Here is a 17,948-nt window from a genome sequence, read left to right as displayed (position 1 = left end):
GATGAGGGGATATGGTTTTAATTTTTTGTGGACATCAAAACTTATTGTAGGTGCCAATTATACGTACAAGTCTGCCCACATGCTGGCATAAGTGTTTTTTTTACAATTAAGTTTAGGACATGTGCAGATCAGGAGGTGTTTGTGATTCCCTCTGACTGCTTGTGGCATTGTTTTTGGTAATATGTCTCCATTGCATAATCATGAGATTTAGACTATATAGAGTTTCTGTTTCCAACTGCTCAAGAATATTACTGAAACAACTTGGGCTTTATTGTCCTATGGCATATTTATAAAAAAATGTTAGCGGGATATCACCCAAAACCACTTTTTTTTTGTACATAGTACTCGCAAATTTTAAGTACATCTGAGATGTATCTAGGAAGGACAGGAGCAGAAATCAGATATATTTTTCACTGCAAAATAAGCCAAGTCTGCTAAATGTCAAATTTACCAAGCTGCATTCTGGAGCTTTGTCCTCTGTAGCTAATGCCATCTTTAAACAGCATTACCATTGTAGCCTTGCTACACTGCACATTATTTGCAGAGAAAGGCAGTGGCTGCTCGCACATGTATGGTCTGATGATCGCGCATGCAGGGTTGATGACAAGCAGGCATGGGCCCGGGTATTGGGGGCGTAACCAAATAAGGGGAGGCATGACAGCTTTCTTCACTGCTGTTCTGACTGCATCATACAGATCAGTAAAAAAGCAACACAATCTAAATTTATTATGTAGATATAGGTATATCTAAATCTATATAAGAAACCTATAAATAAATTTACCGTACATGATTTAGGGGCCTGTTCATCATTGCATATGGGCTTGTTAAACATGAGGAATAAATAGTTTCTGCATTTTTCTTTGTAACTGGCATATCCATTATTAGGGGCCGCCTAATATTCGGCAAAGTACGAAAACTGAAAGTTGATGGACTTTGCTTTTAGGGAATCAATGTCATCTTCAGATAATGCTGACTCCAGGAGCCCCGGCTTGAGAAGAAGGTCCAAGGTTGCAAAGAGGGAGCCATTGCACTGTCATGCCTGCGGACATGTGCATGAGTGACCTCAGGTCACCAGTCCCTCCATGGTAAGTAACACTGCTCCTTCGGTAGCAGTGTTGCTGATCATGGGGACAGATTCCCGACCCCTGATAATGAGTAGGCCCCATAGTATGCTGCAGCATGTTTGATGTGATGTTAACATAAAGTCATACAAGCTGCTAACTACTAACATATCAATGCCAAGCAGAATGTTTATTACTGTTGAGGTTTTTTTTTTTGTGAATTACTATTTTTTATTTATTGCACCTGAAGGTTTTTATAATGAGTGAGATCAGGACATTGTAGGAGTGTGAAATTGTTTAAATATGAATGTCCTAGTCACTTTATATAGGAAGCATCACCAAGGCACAGTACACAGCATTGTGGGCCTGATTCTGAGTCATGAAAAAAACATGAAAAAAGGTCACAACTGAATCAGTACCTATGAGAAGGGAGTTTCCCACCCGACTCAACAGACTGCACCCCCATTAGGTCTGCTTCCAGACTTTTCCTAGGCTGATTTTGAATCCTAGCCTGCCCCTGGTAACAGGTTGGGGCTGGAAGATGGCGCTGGGGATCCCGACGGTCAGCATACCGACCCTGGGATCCTAGCAGCAGAATGCCAGTGGTGGGGGGGGAGCAGAACAGGGCCCCTTTCGGGCTTGGTTGCTTGCTGCGCTCGCCACAGGTTGGCGAGTGCAGATCGCAGACACACATGAGTAGGAATAGTCCCTGTTAGTTGGCATGCCGACTGTCGGGCTGGTAAGCGGGCATGATCCTGGCATCGGCATGGGGACCGCTGGGATCCCAAGCGCTGGTCACATGACCGGATCCTCTGGTAACATGTGCTATCCCAGGAACATAGCCCAGTCACAACTAATGGTGGGTACACACTGGAAAGACATATCTGCAGATCAATTGATCTGTAGATATATCTATGGACGGATCGGGCAGTGTGTTGAGCATACACACTGCCCGATCCGTCGGGGACTCACGCCACGAACTGGGCGGGCGTGTACACACGCCCACCCAGTTCAGCTGTCAATCACCGCCGGCCGCCGCAGCATGTGTACGGGCGGTCGGCCGAGCACCGTACACACACAGCGACACGCCAATATATCATTATATATATTGGCCGTCGGCTGTGCTGCGGGGCCGACGCGATACGTCTGTGAACGACGGAGTTCACAGACGTATCGGCCGTACACACTGGCCGACGGACCCGCGATATATCAGCCGTTCAAGAGAACGGCCGATATATCGGCCAATGTGTACGGGCCTCAACTCTCTTGTGCTTGGTGCTAGCCAAGAACATGTTTTCCGATATTAAAATTCCCAAACTATGCAGGTGAAAATTGTTTAAAGGATTATAATAGGTGACTGTTAGGGATTTATCCCCATAATATGCATCTTCATTTTTTTTTTAATGTCAGAAAACCCCACATTTCCAGCTCATTTCCTGTAGCAAGGTTATAGACCTCATTTTTTCTAGGAGCAAAGACCATCACATTGAACTACCTGTCCCTTGGTGCCAGTCACCCATTATTCCTATTTCTTATGAAAACTTACATGAAGGTGAATCACAAATTTGTACCTGATTGTAGCATTTGAACACTTTACATCCATATGCAACAGACACAAGCACATACATATTCATGTAATGTATACATTTGACTGTATATTTGAGTATGCAAATCAAGCTATGAACTGGTCTTTTATGTTCTAGCTTTGTTTATTGATTATGTTTTTGCAAAAGTTGAACTTATTTGGTCATAATATAATTTCCAGCACTTTGAAATATACCTGCAGTTGCACTTTATTAATTTTTGTGCTTCCTTTTTACTTTTTAGCACTTTATTATTATGTAAACATTGATCCTGGTGGAACATTCTGTTTTTGTTGCTTATTTTTTATATGGGAAAATATGTTATACATTTTTAAATATTTAAACACAGGTTAACTATAGTGACTTTGTTATTACATCTTTAACTTTAGTATTGATACAAACTGTACCACTATATGTTCCCAGTTAAAATCTTGTTTTCTGTACTATTTCTTTGTCAAAGTTGTTTCATATCATTTTATTGATTTTGGTCATGTCACGGTCACGAGATTGAACTTGGATTTTCCTGTACAGCAAAGCTTATGAACTCAGTGTGTTAGATCACAACACAAACTGGCAAAAGGAGGTCAATGCCCCTGGTCAAAGAAGTAATGAAAGTCAGGCGATAAAGGAAAACAAACCTTGTAAATTAACCCTGCTAGTTTACTGTCAAACTGAAAGAATCTAAGTAAATAATGACATGATTTGGACTACAAGTGCTCTAGTTTTCTGTGTGATGGGTAAATAAATATACTGTTTGAACTTGAAGTGAGTACAAAAGGTTAGTGGCTGCTGTGTTTATCTTTTTTGCCATCTACAGTATTTTTCCAAGATAATCATATCTCTTTTTTTTTATCTGTGGTAATACAACATTGTTGCAACATAAACGGTACTTTTTGTTCAGATTCTTTACTTATAATGTGCGTTTAGGTCAAAAGAGTTATCTACTAGAAATGGGTGAATCAATTTAGGCGATACTGAATTGAGACAAATTTCAAAGAATTGCCTGCAGAGAATTAATCATCACATCAGTCCCAAGTTGACAAAAACGTACAGAATAAATAGAGCAACAAAGCTCTTCCATTACTTTAACATTATCACTTGTATCGGATCGGTGCAGTTTAAAGTGGAGAACATATTAAATTTGTATTATTTTTTTGTGTCATACAGGAATCCTGCCCCAAAATAAAATTCTCAACCACTCTCAATACTAGGGAGACATAGGAGGGAATTCAGTTACCGGCAGGGAATGTGAATTGCTGTTGTCGCAGCATTTAAATGTCGGCTATGGTACCCCATCTTGCACCGTTCACCCAACTGATTCACACCTCCATTCACACAGAAGTGCCCGCTACCCTATAAGGGCAGGCGCTGTAAAGATCTGGCAAGGAGAAAAATGTGCAGACGACACTAAACTGTGTCGAGTAATTAATTCAGACAAGGATGTTGAGTTTCTATGGAATGATTTATCCATACTGGAGGTCTGGGCAGACAAATGGAGAATGAAGTTCAATATCGAAAAATGTAAAGTTATGTACTTTGGGACTAAGGGCCTAATTCAGCAAGGATAGCAAATTCTGCTAATCAGCAGAATTTGCTATCCTTTGGATCATATGCTGGGGGCCGCCTATCGCTGGACAAGGCCACCCAGCATGCTGACCGGAGCCTCCCCCATTGAACAAGCAGAAATTGCAATGCGTTCACAATTTCTGCTTGTTAGCAGAAACTAAGGTAACCTCCTGCTGGCGCAGCTTAGCTGCGGCTGCAGGAAACTCGCCGCCATCTTCCTGATCGCAGCGGCTGTGTGTGACGTTGCACCGGCCCCATTCGTCCGCCTCCACCCCCGCAATGCTCCATTTCCTCCATAGAAATGGAGTGTTGCCCCCCCCCCGCCACACGTCCACCTCATCTTTTTCTCACAAATTGCGGTTTGATCGCTTATTGTGATCCAACCGGAAGTAGGCCCTAAGAACAATCGGGCAGCCTATGGGCTGTATTCAATAACTGTCGGAAGCTGCCGTCTTGTCAGAAAGATGGCAGCTTCCGACAGAAATAGGTTGGAAGGGGTTCCGACCTATTCAATAAGGGCTGATTTTTTCCGACAAGTCAGGAATTCCCGACTTGTGTACACATGTACAGATGTGTACACATGTGTACACATGGGTATAAATGTATGTGTCAAATGCCTTGTGTGAACCAGGTGCACGTGCTCTTGTGGGGTTGGTTGCTGCTTTGCATATACTGTACACACAATTCTGACTGATTTTTTTTAGCCAACAAAGTTTACGCCTGCCTTTCGGTTTACAATTGTGGCCAAAAACAATCAAAAGTAAATAACATAACTTGATGAGAAATTATGAATTGTAGATATTGATTTATTATACTTCTGTCCATTTTTTATTTCATAAACAAAGACCAGACATTCTTTATGACAAGGAATGTATACTTTAGTTTCTATCTAGAAGAGCTGGAATATTTCACCCAATTAAAAGCAGAACAGTTTGATTCTATTGGCAAAAATTGGTTTCACCAATGTAATATTTAAAAAAATATATCTCAGAGGTTGAGAGCCTCTGTTTAAGCCAGGTGGGGTATAACGGATCTATATAAAACAGATAGTCAATAGGCCGACCCCATATATTCGACATGCAAAAGGTCAACAGAGCCAAAAGGGCGATAGGTACAAAAGTTCGACCGGGTTAAAAAGTCGACATGAAATGGTTGACACAAAAAAAAGGTTGCCACAAGTTTATTTGGGTTTTTTGTGTCCAAATTGTGTCCATTTCACAGTGTGTGACCACGATTAGTAAAAACGTATGCCCTTGCAGGCTCGCTTTGCTTGCCACACTTTGAGCAAAGTTACTCTATTCCCATTGTAATCCACATGGATGATAAACAAAACAAAGGTTGAATTTAAAAAAAAAAAAAAAACTAGTGTCAACCATTTGTGTGTAGACCATTGTCATATAGACCTTTGACCCTGTTGGCCTTAGACACAGTCGACCTTGTAATCATTAATCTTTTGACCATGTGGACCATATTGGGTTGACCTATTGATTGCCTAAATAGAGACACTGTTTATCCATTGACTGGAGCCCGTTTAAGCCACATATCAAGAGTGCATTTGCTTCTATGTGATCTATTCTTCCAGCTATTGATGTTTTAGATTGTCTTTAGGAGTAGAAGATATAACACATCATATACTTTTGTTATAAAATATATTTTTCACTTGGTCAAAAAACAAGAATTGCGCTCCATACACACACACACACACACACACACACACACACACACACACACACACACACACACACACACACGTATATCAGTGACGAGCGGTGAGGTAAATGGCTGAGAAGGCACTGGCTAGTACCAAAGCCAGATTTACACACAATGTTTGAGCCCAAGGGTACATGTTGGCATTATACACAGGTGCAGCAGTATATACTGCTGGAAATTTGGTGCATCTTGGACAAAGATGTGTGGACAAGGTAGGCAGGGGATTCACCTGTCATAGACTTTTTACTCCAGAGTTTTTTACTATAAAAATGATTATAATTATACAAAGAAGATATTTGTAATACATTCTCTGTATTTTTAATATAATCAAAACTCAGGCATATACTTTAGTACGACAAGAAAGGCTCTGCCTCACCTCACCGCACATCACTGATAGATATATATATATATATATATATATATCAGGGCTGGTTCCGGGGCTTCTGGTGCCCCGGGCGGCATTAGGGGGTGTGGCTTCATACAGTGGGCGTGGTCAGTTACGCCACCTGTACTGTTGTAGGATGTGCGGTGCGCGATGACGTCATCGCGCACCGCACAGCAAAGGTCCTCTCCACAAAGGTAAACTAGACGCTAAGTGTCTAGTTCCCTTCGTGGAGAGGACCTTTGCTGTGCGGTGCGCGATGACGTCAATGCGCACCGCACATCATTACAGTGAAGGTCCTCTCCAGGAAGGGAAATTAGATGCGTTGCGTCTAGCTTCCCTTCACAGCGGGCAGCCCACGAAGGGAAACTAGACGCGTAGCGTCTAGTTTCCCTTCACAACGGACAGCGGGACAGCGGGCCGTGGCAGCGGGGGGCACCACAGCAACAGCGGATCTTGCCATGGTGCAGCGCCCTCCGGATGGCGCCGGCGCCCTCCGGAAGGCGGCGCCCCAGGCAAAAGTCCTGCTTGCCCGTGGCAAGATCCGCTACTGAGATATATATATATATATATATATATATATATATATACAATATCCTTGAGACAGGCGGCACTCAGAGACTTAAACACTGATCTCCTTGGAGAAAAAAAGCCCCACAGGGCAAATTTATTGTGACGTTTCGGGGTGCTGAGGAAGGGGCCAAGCACCCCAAAACGTCACAATAAGGAGATCAGTGTTTAAGTCTCTGTCTTAAGGATATTATTTACAGATGCAAATCTGAAAGGAGGGCACCGGAGCAGGTTATGCCTAAGCCCGGAGTGCCAGGGACATTGTTTGCATTGATATATATATATATTAGCCTAGAAAATTATATCAAGTGTAAAAGGGTTCCAAGAGGCCTCAGATTCAGCAAAAATCCGATTGGATATACAGAGAATGAGAATTTTCTGAAAGAATGGTTTCGCATCCAGGATGAATGTTCATTAGAATGAATGAGACTACTAGTGTCTGAAAAGAAAAAATGCCTGGATGCAATAGAAAATGAGCTTAAAGATATAGATCAGAAAGTTATTTCCATTAAGGACACAGAGAATTTTGTCTCTATTAAAAAAAAAGCATAGATCTTAAAGTGACAGCTATAGAGGAGAAAGTAATAGCTACCAAATCTAAAAAATTCTCTAGGGATAAAGCAGATTATGAAAAGGGACAGGTTAGAACATGGAATGAGTATAGAAGACCACCCAGAAATTTTTTTTCATCCACTGCCCGTACACCGGTCAGAAGGGCCAGCCCAATAAGACGTGACCAAAAGAGAAGGAACCACCTAGAATATAGAGAACAGTATACAGAGAAAAGAACCCCTATCCATGAATCTAGATGGCAATTTCCTAAAAAAACAGCACCATATAAGAGATATGCTGATGATCGTTCTGATCTCACAGAGTTGAGGCATACTAATAGGTTTGATAACCTCCGTCGCACTGGAGATAGAGATCATTTTTTAGGGGTCAGATCACATCAAAATCAGGAAAACATGTAACACGAGAGGTTTCACAAAGAATAGCGGACACCATTGGGAATAAAGCGAAGATTAGGGGAAAGAGAGGAAAGGGACTTACCAGGAAGAGAGTCCAAGTTGAGGACCCTCCAGCGAGTGATTTAGATAAGGGAATATTTAACCTATCTAAACTAAATCTAAACCCCCTAGAAAAAAGGGTTTTGCAGAAGGGCATGTCTTATGCACCTTCATGCAGTTTGGATAAAGTGAATACATATATTGATTTAAACTTGTATGTGAGGAACATCACACTTAAAATACACTTTCTGCATAAAAATTATGCCCCACTAAGAGACTGGGAACAAATCCCCAATGATTCTGGCTTGAAACTTAAGTCCACCTTCTATCCCCTTGAGTCGAGGGGACCCTACATTGAGATGTTTAATAATATAATGAAGAAAGATTTAGATACCCTATCAGTTGGTAAGAGAACTTCTAATCTAACTATGGCTGAAAATCAGACTCTTAGAAAGTTGGCTTCGAATACTGACGTGGTCATTAAGAATGCTGACAAGGGGGGTGGATAGTGCTTATGGATCGGGAATATTATGTTGGAGAGGCACATAGATTGCTTAAGGATGAAGAATCATATATTAAACTTCAGGGAGATCCTACAGTGGGTTTCATTGTCATTCTTGAAAATCTGCTAAAAGAAGGTTTAGTCTCTAAAAGTATCTCCTTGAATGAATTCAATTATTTGTTTAATCAACATCCACGTATAGCTACGTTTTATCATATTCCCAAGATCCATAAGAGTCTATCCCATCCCCCAGGAAGACCCATCATTAGTGGGATTGGATCACTCACCTCGAGGATTTCTGAGCTTGTTGACAGCTACATTTAGAAATATGTTTCAAATTTACAGTCATATATCCAAGACTCTACAGCAGTTTTGCAAGTCTTGAAGGATATACAGTGGCTAGAGTCATACAAATGGTGTTCAATAGACGTGCAATCACTATATACGTCTATACCACATGACAAAGGGATCCTATCCGTTGAACTTAAACTCAAGGAGGATTTAAGTATAAGTGAGACTAAATGTAGGTTCATTTGTCAATGTTTGGGTTTCGTGCTTAAATACAATTATTTTACATTCCTGGATGACTGGTATCAACAGATATGTGGCTCAGCGATGGGCAGTATCTGTGCTCCAAGCCTTGCCAACATCTATATGGGACAGTGGGAGACTGAGACTCATTCATGAGCTCAGGTCTAACATTGTCCTATATAAAGATATATAGATGATTTACTGATTGTGTGGAATGGAAGTGAACAGGAGTGGAACGAGTTCCTCGCCAAAATTAATGTAAATACCTTCAATCTAAAATTTACTGGCACTTTTCATCCTAACCGACTGGAGTTTTTAGATCTAGTACTGTCTACTGAGAACTTTGACAACACAGGGGGGATTGAAACATCTACATTCTTCAAGCAAGTAGATTCTAATAGTTATCTTGAGTTTAGTAGCTGCCACCTTTCTAGGTGGAAGGAAAATATTCCTTACTCTCAATATATAAGGCTAAGGAGAAACTGTACCAGTTTGACGAAGTTTGACGAACAGGCAGAAATCTATATTAATAGATTTCTACAGAGAGGGTACCCTGAGGAATTAACACATAAAGCAATGGTAAGGGCCAGGAATAAGGAGAGAGATGAACTTGTGAATTATAAGAAAAAGGATGAACAGGGCAAAAAAAAGTTCTGCCCACTAGTTACACAGTTCAGTACTGGCTTCAGAGAATTAGAAAAAATTGCCAAGAAGAACTGGCATATCCTGCAGTTAGATCCGATTCTTGGTCCAGAACTTCCCAATAAACCAGACATTATTTATAGGAAAGCTAGGACTGTCAAATCGATCATTTCTAAAAGCAAACTAACCACAGCACAGAGTGAGAAGACCAACCACTTTTTGACCCCACCTAAAGGGTTTTATCACTGTGGAAATTGTAAGATATGTACTCTGGCAGAAATAAATGTAAAATCTTTTATTGGTTGTAATAACCCACGTCCTAATATCATTCGATCCTTCATCAATTGCAATACAAATTTCTGTATATATATTCTAACATGCCCTTGTGGCTTAAGATACGTCGGAAAAACTAAAAGGGTGCTGAAAATTAGAAATCTAGAGCACACTCATAACATAAAAAATCGGGTTATGAATCATAGTATCCCACGTCACTTTTCTGAGCTACATAATGCGGATCCCTCTCTCCTGAAGTTTGTGGGAATAGAACATGTTACAGTGCCTACTAATGGTGGAAATAGGGAAGAACAACTCCTTTGAAGAGAAACTTTCTGGATACTCTCTCTTAATACACTTATGCCCCATGGGCTTAATAAGAACTATGAGATCACCCCCTTTATTAAGGAGAGATGAGTGGGGGTCTCATACTATTCGTTCTGAGCTAATGTAGAATCCCTGTGTAACTTTTACATACTTGAGGATCGTTCTTTTCTCTGTGAAGATGGTTATATAAATACATAGGGTACTGGAGGTTTTCTTATATGCTCATGTCACTTTAGTGCTTGTAGCATTTATGGTATGACATGGACTTTATAGTTAATGCTTTATGCATGTTATTAAGTATGTGTATTAATGTTCTGTATATCGGATGTATTACCGCTGAGATGATACTACATTGCTGTTTTCTAAAAAAAAATTCTATATCGGTGCTTTTTAAACAAAATGCTTATATCGGTGTGCATTAATTAATTTTTTATTGCATTTTTAAATAAGTCTATTTGTATTCTGTATTTATGTATTGTGTTAAATTGTGTGTGCTTATTAGCTTTGAAAATTGCCGCTGACGAGCCACTAGTTTTGTAGCTCTAGCGTAGTTTTTATTAAATTAGCCGTCTAGTTACTGATTTTTTTTATCAGATTGTATTAATGATTGCTGTCTAGCACTTTTAAGTGAGGCTGCTGCTGCTGAGAATTAGAGCAGCTGATGGTAATTAACAATTAATGGTACCATTATTGATATGTGACTGCTATATAAAGCTCGTGCTGACGTCTGGTAAGCCAACCTCCTGACGAAGTGATTACGAAATGCATTGAGGTGTGGCTTACCAGGCGATACCTGTTTCACATGAGCTGTCATCCCCGACTTCACCCGGTACAGGTGTCCTGACGGAACGGTCGCTGAAGCTGGTGCGGTGCGTGGTCCCAGATCCAGGTGCAGCGGACTGCAGCTTTTGTCTTGTGGTTTTACTTTTCATGTGATACACAGCCCACAGAGTGGGCTATCAGGGTACGAGTCCACTGCTATTCATTTGACCTATCCTGTGTATATATGTGGTTTATGAATTAAATTGATTTGCACTATGAGCGCATTCTCCTTCTTTTGATATTTCCATATATACATATATATATATATATATATATATATATATATATACACTGCTCAAAAAAATAAAGGAAACACTTAAACAACACATCCTAGATCTGAATGAATGAAATATTCTTATTGAATACTTTGTTCTTTACATAGTTGAATGTGCTGACATCAAAATCACACAAAAATTATCAATGGAAATCAAATTTATTAACCCATGAAGGTCTGGATTTGGAATCACACTCAAAATTAAAGTGGAAAAACACAATACAGGCTGATCCAACTTTGATGTAATGTCCTTAAAACAAGTCAAAATGAGGCTCAGTAGTGTGTGTGGCCTCCACGTGCCTGTATGACCTCCCTACAATGCCTGGGCATGCTCCTGATGAGGTGGCGGATGGTCTCCTGAGGGATCTCCTCCCAGACCTGGACTAAAGCATCCGCCAACTCCTGGACAGTCTGTGGTGCAACGTGGTGGATGGAGCGAGACATGATGTCCCAGATGTGCTCAATTGGATTCAGGTCTGGGGAACGGGCGGGCCAGTCCATAGCATCAATGCCTTCGTCTTGCAGGAACTGCTGATACACTCCAGCCACATGAGGTCTAGCATTGTCTTGCATTAGGTGGAACCCAGGGCCAACCGCACCAGCATATGGTCTCACAAGGGGTCTGAGGATCTCATCTCGGTACCTAATGGCAGTCAGGCTACCTCTGGCGAGCACATGGAGGGCTGTGCGGCCCCCCAAAGAAATGCCACCCCACACCATTACTGACCCACTGCCAAACCGGTCATGCTGGAGGATGTTGCAGGCAGCAGAACATTCTCCTTGGCGTCTCCAGACTCTGTCACATCTATCACATGTGCTCAAGGAGAACCTGCTTTCATCTGTGAAGAGCACAGGGCGCCAGTGGCGAATTTGCCAATCTTGATGTTCTCTGGCAAATGCCAAATGTCCTGCACGGTGTTGGGCTGTAAGCACAACCCCCACCTGTGGACGTCGGGCCCTCATACCACCCTCATGGAGTCTGTTTCTGATCGTTTGAGTAGACACATGCACATTTGTGGCTTGCTGGAGGTCATTTTTTCAGGGCTCTGGCAGTGCTCCTCCTGTTCCTCCTTGCACAAAGGCGGAGGTAGCGGTCCTGCTGCTGGGTTGTTGCCCTCCTACGGCCTCCTCCACGTCTCCTGATGTACTGGCCTGTCTCCTGGTAGCGCCTCCATGCTCTGGACACTACGCTGACAGACACAGCAAACCTTCTTGCCACAGCTCGCATTGATGTGCCATCCTGGATGAGCTGCACTACCTGAGCCACTTGTGTGGGTTGTAGGGAGATCATACAGGCATGTGGAAGCCACACACACTACTGAGCCTCATTTTGACTTGTTTTAAGGACATTACATCAAAGTTGAATCAGCATGTAGTGTGTTTTTCCACTTTAATTTTGAGTGTGACTCCAAATCCAGACCTCCATGGGTTAATAAATTTGATTTCCATTGATAATTTCTGTGTGATTTTGTTGTTAGCACATTCAACTATGTTAAGAACAAAGTATTTAATAAGAATATTTCATTCATTCAGATCTAGGATGTGTTATTTTAGTGTTCCCTTTATTTTTTTGAGCAGTGTATATACATACATACAATTCCATAGGTCCGGCACGCCAACTCATTATATTAACTGACCAAAATAGTCACTACAACTCCTCCATAGGCGCGACACTAAGGGCACATTGAATAAATACACAGAGCTTGTCAACGTTTCAGTTTATAGACAACTGTTTATAGACAACTGTTTTCAAGACATAGATACATACATACATATACACACACACACACACACACACACACACACACACACACACACACACACGTCCAATGGTATGAGCTCTGCAGATACACATGTGCAGATCTTGTTCTATGAGATCACTCATAGGGCCTTGATACCAGAACCTGATTCACAGGCTGTGACCATTTGGGGGAGGAGCAGGGGTGGTGACAGGCAGCATTAAGGAAAATGGGGTACATGTCAGCCCCATTCTCTGGGCGTGCTGAAGCCAGTGGCTGCATCCTTGGATTTCACTTTACTGGCTTCAGCGTCATGAAAACCCAGCTATCCTGAGTAACTTGAAGGTTGCTCTGAATACCAATGTTCACACAGATGATCCGATGCTGCATCTATGCATGCAGCAGTGGATCAGAGGACCCAGAAGGAGCCGTCTATTTCCACATGACACCTCCTGCGGCATTAGAATATTATTGTGCCACAGCTGCTTTAAAAAATGCAGAGGCTGTGTGATCTGCATAAATCTCTTAATAAGGCTCATATTTATTTGTGATTGTTACTGCTAAATCTTTCATATAATAAATGAGTATGTTAGGATTAGCAGTAAAATTGCTTTTATATTTTCTGCTAACAGCATTAGTGCAAGTGGACACTACGCCGCATTCTATTTCATTCAGTACAGTACCTAGAAAATCAGGAGCTTAGCCGTGTTAAATGACGTAGACACTGCACAGACCCCAGCAACAAGACAACTGTTGTTGTTTCTGTGAGGCAGGATAAAAATAAGGTCAGCACAAGCTTGGAGGGCTTGGTAAGGTTTAGCCTGCTTGAATTATTTCATGCTTGTGAAAGCTAAGCAGATGAGAAGCACATTAAATAAGATGACAGCATTCAGATTATACTTTTTTTTCCCTTCTTCTCATTCCTGGTCTTTAGCTCGCTAGATGAATTCTCCCTTTTTTCAATTTGCTAAGATGGTGAAATCTGCTTTGTGTGATTTATGAAGGAACTTGAAGCGATTAGTTTCATAGTGCATAAAAATTCCTCAGGTTCAGAGGGATGTCCAATCTGTTACACCGTGAGCTGTTGACTGGATGAGAACATGAGCAGCTCGGAGCCATAAGGAGATTGTGTTGAGTTATTAAACACTTGTGCTAAAGCTGCTTATTGTTAATTCCTCAATGTCCTGCTGAAGCGATTGGATAAGATCAGATCGGATTAGATCAAAGAGCCTGGGAACCGGTCTTTTGAGCAGATTCATTTAATCAATAAAGAGGGTTGAGAGAGAGAAAGGGAGAGGGGGATAGATGGAAATACAATGTAAATAGAGACTAAATAAATATACAGTATAAATAAGAATGTTCAGTGAATGATCTACCAATTTAAATATGATATGGAGTACAGACTTTTTATTTGATGATTTACAAAGTGAGAATGTGTAAGAGAGAGAAAAAATTAGGTAAGAAACCATGCACAATAGAGATAGCATGAATAAAAATTAGATGTGTCTTGTTCCATTATGGCATTCTCAAATAGGCATTACTACATTAAGCACACCTTCTCATGATGAAGCTTCACAGTATTAACCGTCAATGTGCTGTGCAATTAGTGACTGTGGAACAAAGTGCAGAGAATTGCACATCCTCTAGCACAGTGACACTGACACCACAAGTAGAGAAAGACAACAGAAGGAGATGTCATTGAGTTTGCAATATCCTGACATTGTAAAGCCTGGTAGCTTCACAGTTCAATATTCTTAATTAGGATATGTTAGACTTAATCTGTGGATTCCTGCTTAATCTTTGTGTTAAATAACAGTTCTCGTAAACATTATAATGATACAGTTGAACAACACTGTAATAACCAAATATATTTGAAAATGTACTTTGTATAAAAAACACAAAACATAAATGTCTTTCAAAATGTCAACTAGACCCTAAAATATGTGATTCTGTATCCCATCATGCTATTTGCACACCACATACTGCTGAAATATTATACTACTGACGTGCTTGGTTTTTATGGTAGCTGCACTTCACTAATTATTAAGTGGTACAGACCATCCACAGAGTGATTTGTAAAGGTTAATATGAGAATGTCTTAAATAGCTGGACCTTTTCACTAATTAATACATTACTACTTTTACTAATGTCATTTGCTGGCTTCTAGCACTATTTTAATACATATTGTAGCACTTTGCCCTACATTTATAGCATGTTTTAAATAACCATTAAAGCTGAAAAGTAAGCCAAGTAAAATTCTGTTTGGCATTCGAAACTGATGGTTTTAATAGAATATTAAAATGTATGCTTAGAAAGTTTTTCTATTCATTGATGTGGTATGTGATGTTACTATTTTTTGTTTTGTTCTCTGGGAGGTGCCCTGGGTTTCTACAGCCTTTTTCCTAGAAATTTATATGCAAGAAGAATTTAGGGAGTTACAGTATGTAAATTGCATTCATCTATGGATGAAAATGTACTTCAGTATGTCTTTCAAAGGAGAAAAAGTTTTCATTTGCTCGGGCCTTAAGATAGGATAATTTAACAAAGGCACAACAATCCCATTCAAAATCTTACCATACTGATCAGTTAATGGTTTTTTCCCTGGTGATGTGATGCTGATGCTCCCAGACCCTGATTTCCTATTGTGATTTAGGTTGCAAAGTTGAAAAGTGAGTCTAAAGCTGATTTCATGAATGGGAAGCATCTTTATCATGTTCATACATATATATGTCTCCTAGGGAGTTGGTCTGTTCCAGGCCTTGTAGGTTGCCTGAATATCAAAGGATATCAGAAAGTCTGGTAATTACTGGTATTACAAATTTATACTGTGATGATATGCATAGACTATTGAAAGATCAGTTCATTTTCCCACTTTAATGCATATTTCATAATTGAGCTGCAACAAAATTAAATTCAAATAGGGGACCCTAACTGCCAGTTAGTCCAGGCTGGTGATGTTTGGCAACATTTGGGGTGGCAGTTGGTGTGGCTACCCTATTTGAATTTTGGACTGTGCTGTAGCCCCATCTCTGGAGGCACCACTGCATCCAAGATTGAGTTTTAAAAAGGTGGTTATGAAAAACACTATGGGATTGACCATACTCAGTCCCCCTTCTTCCCTCAATCTGTAGGTGATACATGTTTTGAATAAATTCATCCAATTTTCTAATAATAACAGAAATAACTGAGAATTTAACCTGGACCACATAGACTGAAACAGAAAAAACACATAACGGACAAAAAAAGAAAATTGGAATCAAGAAGATTTTGCACAAGTCAACCCTTTTCTTGAGAGACAATTTCCATTTTCTCCAACACTTTACTTTCAGGGTTGAGTTACCCAGTTGTCTTTCCCAATTTAGGGTAGCATAATCACCAAGACTGAATTGAATGTCTAGAACTTTAATCTGCATACTTGCACTGAGGAGGCTATCCAGAAGGCTGAACTCATCAACTTCTTCTTCAGATATGTTGGTCTACATCACATGCCTCGTCCACTGATGACCAAACCACTGTGATGTCATCTGCATAGGGGACAATGGGCCCAGCTTCCCCCCTTTCTTGCACTGCCACTCTCTATCATTTTGATGAAGGGGTCAAGTGCAAACACATACCAGGAAGGGCTCAGGGAACACCCCTGGTGAACCCTGCAAAAGTAGGCCCTACTCAACTATTTACAAGTTGGAAGTTCTAGGCCCAACGGTAAATTACACGTAGCCAATTCACCACCCGCTCTGGGAACCCATACCTTTCCAGCAAAGTCCATAAGTACTCATGGTTCACGCGCTCAAAAGCCTTGGATTGATCCAATGGCTGTAAGTATTTTTCCCACCTCTCAGCATGGCATTGTTCAATGGCCTCCCAGATATCAAGGACTGCACTAAAGGTGCTATGGCCAGTCACTGTGCAGAGACAGGGAAAGCAGCTAATTGGAAATCTCACACTGTTAAAAAGTATTTTTGTTAAGATCTTCCTGTCTTTATTAAGAGCTAAGGACTGCCAGTTCCAAATATGGAAAAGGTCCTTACCTTTGGATAGTAGTATATGATAGTAGTATAAGGGCAGATAACCTCTCGGAGGGAAGGAGCTAGCACTCTCCCATGCGCACATTAAACACATCCATCAGGTGTAGAATCAGGATTTCAGAAAAGGTTTTTAAATATTTAGATGTTAACCCATCTGGGCCAGGGGATTTCTTGAAGAATAAGCCATAAATGCCTCTACTGACTTCCCCTGCTGTTATATCATTATTCAAAGCTTCAAAGAGGCATCAGGGTTGTCAAGGTCTCTGATAAGTGGCTTCTCAGATAAGAGATTAGAGTAATAGGATCTAATGAAACCCAAGATGCCCTCCTTCTCCTTTTGGAAGACACCCTGATCATCATACAGACCCCTAACCTCCCTCACCTCAAATGTATTCCTACAGCTCTGGTAAGTATCTGGTGAGTTGTACTTCCCAAATTCCTTTCCAGAACCAAGGAAGCCAATGGGCTATACTGAAATTCTTTCATTTGAACCTTCACCTGGGATATTTTCCCATCATCTCCATGCTCAAAAAACAAGAAATCTAATTATCTTTTAGAGAATGGTAGGCACTCTGTTTTTTAAGTTATTCTTAGCTATTAGTCTCAGAAAATGATTCAGAGTCCTTATCTTAATTTTACGCCACCACTTGGATCTACTCCAGCCCACCCCCAGAAGTGTCTCCTGTGCTTGAAAGAAATCCCTAAGACTGTCTGAAACTCTCTTCATTTAGGAGTTCATAATTCAAAAGCCGTAGGCCCCTTCCTTTCTGAAGACATTGAAAGTAATACCCAGAAACCCATGGTCAGAGAACTGTACTAACCTTATGTCCAAAGGCACAGATTTCAAGGACTTACAAAAAAAACTATCTATTCTTGATCTATGACTACCAGCAAAAGTGCATGAGCCCAGTAAGGTCTGGATAATAGTGAACAT

The sequence above is a fragment of the Pseudophryne corroboree genome, chromosome 1 (genome assembly GCF_028390025.1).
Source record: "Pseudophryne corroboree isolate aPseCor3 chromosome 1, aPseCor3.hap2, whole genome shotgun sequence".
Classification (NCBI taxonomy): Eukaryota; Metazoa; Chordata; class Amphibia; order Anura; family Myobatrachidae; genus Pseudophryne; species Pseudophryne corroboree.
Note: the sequence above shows the minus strand (reverse complement) of the source record.